Below are 8409 nucleotides of genomic sequence, written 5' to 3'. Positions count from 1 at the left end.
AAATAAATATTTAAATACTTAAATGGTATGCCAATACTATTATTTACAAAAATGATATGTTTACAACAATGTTGAGATGGAGGGCATGGAGAAGGCAGCACCACTTTTTTTTTCTGATTTAATCATGGAACCATCACCACTAAATGATGTGTATTAAAAAATATATATTTTAAAGGTGAGGAGAGTGAGAGAGGTAGCACCTGTATTTTGTGCCTATACATTGGTGAAATTGGGCAAAAATACGAGTTAAAGGGGTGGAGGGTGATTGAGAAGCGACACTAGTGGAGGGTTCCTGACAGGAGACACCCAATGAAGGGTGCCTGACAGGGGGCACCCAATGCTGAACCCCTATTTGAGCTGTGTTTTCTTGAACAATTTTGAAGATAAGAAGAGAAGAGGAAAAAATTTGGTTGCAGAATAAGAGAAAATAAAGAAGAATTCGTATGGTTGGTATATATAAAATTTATTTTATTTTCAGTAATTTTTTAAATAAAATATTGTGAAATTTAACTATTTTTATAGATCTAGTATTGAAGATGGATAATCAATTTTTCGTATGTGTTTATTTCGATGGAGTAATTTTGACAACAACAGTTGGATGTATATTTGAATGTCACCAACAAATAGCAATGAGATTTAATAGAAATATCTCGGTTAATGATATAAAAGAAAGGATCAGTGCAAAATTTGTTAGACATTGTGGGAGGAGGATCTCGAGACTATTCTACAAATTTTCAATTTCGACAAATCTCATCAAATTCACCGAGATGGAGCTTATAGATGATGAAGACGTGGAGACAATGGTCGTACTTTATTTCCAGAATCGAAGTCGCCAAACTGATTCGATTCAGTTGTTAGTTGAGTTAGATACTGTAGAGCTAACTGAAGATTTCACCCCATTAGATGAAAAACATGGAGTTTAATATCCATGTATAGTGGTTCCGAGAGTGTACGTTGATAGGCAATTGACTGTACGCAGTATCGACATTGATCTTAATGCACCACCTGCATTTGAGAACTTTAACCTGAGTCCCCGTTTACAAATACATCCGGTGGTGATTGAGACTGATGTGAATGGTGTTGATCGATATGATAATAATGGTCTTTTTGATCACGTGGTTGAAGATTATAGTGATCCCGATCTAAACGAAGTCTTGAATGATATCAATGACGAAAGGGCTAATGATGATGGAAATGTTTATGAGTCTTTAGTCGGGAACTTGAGTTAAGGCATTGTGATACGCAATGATCCTGATGCACACATGTCAATTATAGATTTTGATGTGATGCATGCATCCAAGTTCCCAAAGTACTCTGATATGCTACCTACTCACCGGTTAGTCGCAGATCCTAAACGTAATGAGTTGTTTGTGGGTCAAAAATTCGTAACCAAGGAAGACTGTGTATTTGCCATTAAGCAATATAGCATGAATGTGTTGATTGACTACAAAGTCATCCTGTCTAAACCGATATTGTATATGGGGAGTGTTAGAGGTTGGCAGGAGGTTACAATTGGCGGGTATGAGCTGCATTTATCCAGAGATCGCAAATGTGGGAGTTCTAAAAATTTGTTAGGCCTCACACATGCACTTCAACACGTATAACGCGAGATCATCGCAAACTTGATGCCAAAACTATCTGCAATTGCATCATGCCAATGGTGAAGGACATGCTCATCATTCCTATTTCGGTACTGATTGTCAAAATGCAAAAATGATTCTAGTGTGTCATACCAAAAAGCATAGATAGCTAAATAGATGGCTATGGAACAGTTGTACAGAGATTGGGATGTATCGTACAATGAGTTATAGGGGTGGATAACTACTAAGTGAGAGTACGTGCCAGGGACTGTCATTGAGTTACAAACACGACCTTATTACGACTTGGATGACCAACTACAATCCGGAAGAATAATTTTCCAACAGATGTTTTGGACATTCGATCCATGCGCTTGGGTCTTTCCCCATTGTAAGTTGCTTGTGCAGGTTGATGGAACCTAGCTATACGAAAAATATACGCAGATCTTACTTATTGCGGTTGCGCAAATCGAAAATCAGAACTTGTGAACATATGTTGTTTGGGACGACAATATTTGCATAATATTCAATAAATTGAAGGGAATAATTGTAACACCCCTAACCCGTATCCGCTGCCAGAACAGGGTTTCAGAGCATTACTACCATTTACAGATCACTAAAAAAAATTTAAATACTTACCGATTCAATGTATCATATAAATAAATATATTACCATTCAATCAACAGTTTTGACACTTGTATAAGCATCAAACAGCAGCATTGTTAGTATACTTGCACATATCTCATATAAATTCAACATTGATATATCTATTTTCTCGACATATCGCACTTGAGTTTAATAATAGTCTCAACTTACATAATTTCCTTGTATCAACATATCAAAGATAATCATATATGTACATGTCATGAAACATATCATGCTCTTACCGTTTTTTCATAAGCATATATCATTCATTTCATTATATCAATATTTCATGCTCTATCATTTCCATATATTTTATGTATATTTATTCCGGTAATAGTTTATATCAAACTTAACATAAATTATATTCCATGTACTTATACTTATTTTGTTTATCTATCTTTATAATTATTTCATATAACCATTCGTCATCTGATACATATTACCTGAATATCAATTGTTCAACAGATGTCATAGCGTCTCCCATCCACGGTCTTATTTATCTTTGACATGATGCCATAGTGTCTTTCAACTATGGTCTTACTCATTTTCTGTCATGTTGCCATGGTATCTTTCAACCATGGTCTTATTCATTTCATGTCACGCTGCCATGGTATCTTTCAACCATGGTCTTATTTATTTCCCGTCATGTTGCCATGGTATCTTTCAGCCATGGTCTTACACGTTTCATATCAGGCTGCCATGGTATCTTTCAACCATGGTCTTACACATTTCATATCAGGTTGCCATGGTATCTTTCAACCATGGTCTTACACATTTCATATCAGAGAGCACACTCCCGCGAACCTCATCCTTACAGTGGGATTACCAGTCCAGGCTAAATCCCCTGTAATATAAACTCATAGAGTATTTTCGGGATTACCAGTCCAGGCTAAATCCCCTGCAACGACAATTACTCTAATGAGCTTGGATCTGAATTACCAGTCCAGGCTAAATTCAGACCCTAATTCGGATTACCCGTCCGGGCTAAATCCATTTTACACATATTCTTCGGGAGGGCTATATCAGGATAGGATCACCCGTCCGGGCTAGATCCTTTTTACCGTCAATTCCTTTTCAGAGATCCATCGAATTTTCCTTTCATTCAACCGGGATTTCTTCCCATTTTATCAAATATATCAATGTTTCATAAATTTTCATACAATGAACACACAAATCATATTCACATTAATAACATACAATCTCAAGCATTTAAGAATATAATTCAAGTTACACGAACTTACCTCATTGCTTGTTTGTGTTTATAATTTCATTAGTCCGATATCTTTTCTTTTCCACGATCAAGTCTTATATTTGAGTCGTCCGGATCTTTATAAATAAATTTGATCATCATTTTCATTCATTTCATATTCTAATGCATTTAATTAATGCTCTAGGTAAAATTATCATTTTGCCCCTAACTTTTAATTAATGATGATTTCGTCCTTAGGGTCAGGAAAATAAAATTCTTGCAATTTAATCCTTATTTCCAGCTATTATTCTCATATATATATTGATAACAGTCCATGAATTCTATAAAATATCAGAATTTTTCATAATTTCAACACTTTTTAATTTAATCCCTAAAACATGTTTTCCCCCGATCTTGAACTAAATTAATAATTTCATTCAATTTTGTAATTTAAATAATAAAATAATCCATTTCATGCAATTTGGTCATTTCTGACATTTTTACAAAATTACCCATAAAGTTTTATTTTTATTCAATTTAGTCACTGAGCCTAAAATATGCAAATTAGCCATGCTAGATGAATATTCATACATATTTTTCCTCCTCCTCCTCTCCATTCCACATCCTTAATGTAGATAACACACTTGTAAGTAACATTATCCATAATTTTTATTATTTACTTTTATGAATATTCAAGCTGTCCATCTATGTCATAGTCACTAAATTATTTATATCTGGAGATATAGAACTCTAAATTAATATCTGATAATTTTCCCTGAAACTAGACTCATATATATTCTTACCATAAAATTTTCAGAATTTTTGGTTCAGTCAATAAGTACAGTTTATTCTTTAAAGTTACCCCTATTCTGCTGTCTGACAGTTGTGACCCTTCTTCACTGAAAATTAATTATCTTCTCGTACAGAGTTCGAATGATGTTCCCGTTAATTTATATTAAAAATAGACTCATTCAAGATTCTAAAAATATAAATTTAAGCCCATAATTATGATTATAAAATTTTTTATGATTTTTCAAAGTTAGAACAGGGGAACCCGAAATCATTCTGATGTTGTCTCACAAAATTTACTATATATCATGATTTAAAAATCTATTGCTTACACCGTTTCTTCTATGAGAAACTAGACTCAATGAGATTTAATTTCATATTTTTTTCATATTCTAATTCGATTTATACAATTTATGGTGATTTTTCAAAGTTAGTCTACTGCTGTTGTCCAATACTGTTTTAGTACAAGATATTAATTACCATGTTATAACATCCTTATTTTCTTTTTCTACACCATTTCTCATCACTTTCTCTTATTTTCTCTTCACTAACATATCAAGGACATAAGACCTTATGTAAGAAAACTCTACTATAACATTATTTCCATGTTTTATCAATAATAACAAACTTAAAAACATATTAAAATCTTGATATACTTACCTTGTTCTATTGATACTAATCTTTAACTTGATTTTCTCTCTCCTCCAGCTTCTATTTCTTGAATCCAACTTGATATTCTAACTCCCCATGGCCTCCTTAACATTTCTCTCTCTTAGTAGCAATGGAAATTCTTTTGATTTCTAGGTGGAAATGGTGAATTTTTGGTGGAAGGACCAAATTGTAAAGAAAATAAAATTTCTTTCTTTTCCTTCTCTTCTAACGTTGGCTGCATGCATGGAAAGATGATGAAAATTCTTCATCTTTCCTTCCTTTTATACTAAATAATTAATAATAAAATAATAATAAAATATCTCATTAAAATAATATATATCTAATTAAATAATCATAAAATATCATCAACATCATCATTACTTTCTAGATTTCTCTCTCTTCCAATTGACCATTTTGCCCTTTATTATCTTTTAAAATTCCATCCTTGAGTCATCATTTAATTTTGGTAAAATTGTAATTTAGTCCCTCATAGTTCTTCACCTATTCAATTTGGTCCTAATTCATCCATTTTCCTTAGTTTCTAGATCATTCCACTCTTAAAATATTTACACTATTGGTCCTTCAAAATTTTCATATTTACACTTTAACCCCTTAAATTTTGAGTATTTACTCTTGTGCAACAAAAATTTTCTCACTTTTACAATTTAGTCCTTTCTTGAATTAATATGTCATAATATACTTCTTAATATTGACATAACTCAAAATTTGGCTTTATGTCACTTTATTTCCTTATTTTACTATATCAAGGATAATATCTTACTGTAAAAATTTTCAGGGTATTACAATAATTTTCGCGATTAGGTGTTCTAGTGTTCTATAGATATCTGTTTACTACATTTGACACATCGCGACTAACTTCCACCTAGACTACAAGAATGAAAACTAGCGGAAATAAGTTGTGAAAATGGGTTAGAGCTAAAAGTAAAGGAAGAAGAAGAAGAAACAAAAAATTTTAGTAGGGCAAACATATTTCTCATATTTTCCTCATCCAAAGGGCAAAAGAAAATAAAAACAAAAACTGTCCAAGATAATATTAAGCCAAATTTGTAACATCTTGCCTGTGAAACTAATTTCTTATTTTCAGATTTCAATTTTTCTAATTCAACTCATGCCTTCTTCAATATTTTTCCCACACGATCATTTTGATTTCTCAGGGCCACAATTTCAACACTGAGGGTTTCAAATTCTTCACAGCCCTGACTATCTGTTTTAAAGGACCTATTGCTCGAGTTAACATTAGCATCTTCACAACTAAAGCTATTATCGTTAGTTGAATCCTTCACCTAGTGAAAATATTTACACCTCTTACGACCATTCTATTAGTTGTTTAGAAAAATACACCACACATGTGAGTGGATGTAAACAGACTAGGGAATAATAGTTGTAATGTTTGGAAAGGAATATGACATCTAGATGAACTACACAATTAATAACATTGTTATAATAGCACGAGTCAGATAACATAAATAAAGTAATTGTATGTAATGAATATTAGTAAAAATTACCCCCTCATCGGCGTATGTCTCAATCATCTAGCGGTAAATTAGAAGTGTATATGACCTCCCAATAGCCAGAGAAGAACTCCATCTATGAAAAAGGTAAACTTGTTAGAACAAATTTTCATAAAAAAACAAAATTTTTGTTGTAATGGTTAAATTTTATCACATATTCACGAGTGCAAAGGCATATGTTTGGTGAGTAACTGATGCTAAGAATGACATCCTGTAAAGCGCCCAAGACTGTAGCAATATTAGACACCTACCTATGTCTACGGTGTTGAGTACGCCTCATATTTCAGTAAAATTTGTTTTGTGCTCAATTGTTGTTAATGTTATAAACTGGAAATGAACTAAATGCAAAATTGTTTTGTGTTCAATTTTTTGCAATTGGTCTGTAAGACTAGCTTAATTACAACTGCAAATTGGTGTTTATTGAATGAAAATGGAAGTGAACTGAAGATGTTGAATTTACTATGATCAACATTACATGTTGGGAAATAAAAATAAAAATGCAGTTGGAACTTGCATAACTTAACAATCAGATCATTTGGCACTCCCAAGTTTACTGTAGATCATATTAAATACTAAAATAAACCTATAAGCCAAAAGCCACATCATCTATAGACACACACTATGCCTTTTGAATCAAAGGCAAATTTATGAAACACTCTAGATGCATCCTTGAGTTGTAGATAGCCTATAACTCTGGGCTGTTTTTGAGACTAAAGATCAAACTGTTCAAATTTGATTGGCTACAATGAATTGACAAATTCATCATTTCTTAGCTACGACATAGTGGCATAAAATACGAAGGCAAAGAAAAATGGAAAGACCAAAATGATGAAAACTAATGAAAATAAATTTGTAGGATCCATTTAAAATTGTGAACAAAGAAACATAAAATAGAATGAACAAGACCATACTTAACCTGCAAGAGAAGAAAGAAAATGTTAGATCTAGAAGTAGACAACGAAGAACAAAAAACAAAAAAAATTAGTTTTTCAAGTAGATTAACCATTGCAAAGTAAGAGGGAAAGGGGGATTTATTACTTGAGTTGGGTTTGGATTCTCAATCTTGATGCAACTGTGTAAGTAGGTATAGATATTGAAAGAGATTAAGCAGAATGATTATTTTCGAAAATAGATTTGTTCAAATTTTCTCATCAACCAAACATGTAAAATTGAATGAAAATAAAATGGAAAGGGAGACTCCTTGAGTTTTCAGTATTGAAGCGACAGAGTAAGAATGTGAAGCGATAAGGATTAGGATGAGGAAATTTAGAAGTCGATACATGTAAATGTATTATATAATTTTATTTTATATTTTCCCTTAAATCAACAATCAACTCGAATACTTGTTCTGCTGCAGTATGTGATGCTTGAAAAATACTTCTCACAATCGCATTTAATGCACTTGCTTTCTTCTTTTTTTTTTAAATTAATCCAAATTATTAATTAATTATAAAATGACCCACTTATAAAATTTTGTATTCAAATTACTCAAATGCAAATATGAACATTGAATCTCCATTCATTGTGAAACAATATATTACGTTTATGCTATGGCTACCATATTTCTCATGCTATGGCTACCATATTTCTCATATTTTCCTCATCCATATAACAAAAGAAAATAAAAACAAAAACTTCCCAAGATAATATTAAGCCAAATTTGTAACATCTTGCCTGCGAAACTAATCTCTTATTTTTAGTTTTCAATTTTTCTAATTTAGCTCATGCCTTCTTCAAATTTTTCCCACACGATCATTTTAATCTCTCAGAGCCACAATTTCATCACTAAGGGTTTGAAAATCTTTATAGCTCTAACTATTTGTTTTAAGGGACCTAACATTGCTTGAGTTAACATTAGCATCTTCACAAATGAAGCTATTATCATCAGTTGAATCCTTCACCTAGTCAAAATATTTATACCCCTACGACCGTCCTATTAATTGTTTTGATAGGTGCACCACAAGTGTGAGTGGATGTAAACATACTAGGGAATAATAGATGCAATGTCTGGGAAGGAATATAACAT

Source organism: Gossypium hirsutum, chromosome A08 (genome assembly GCF_007990345.1).
Source record: "Gossypium hirsutum isolate 1008001.06 chromosome A08, Gossypium_hirsutum_v2.1, whole genome shotgun sequence".
NCBI classification, from domain to species: Eukaryota; Viridiplantae; Streptophyta; class Magnoliopsida; order Malvales; family Malvaceae; genus Gossypium; species Gossypium hirsutum.
This window is presented reverse-complemented; position numbering follows the sequence as displayed.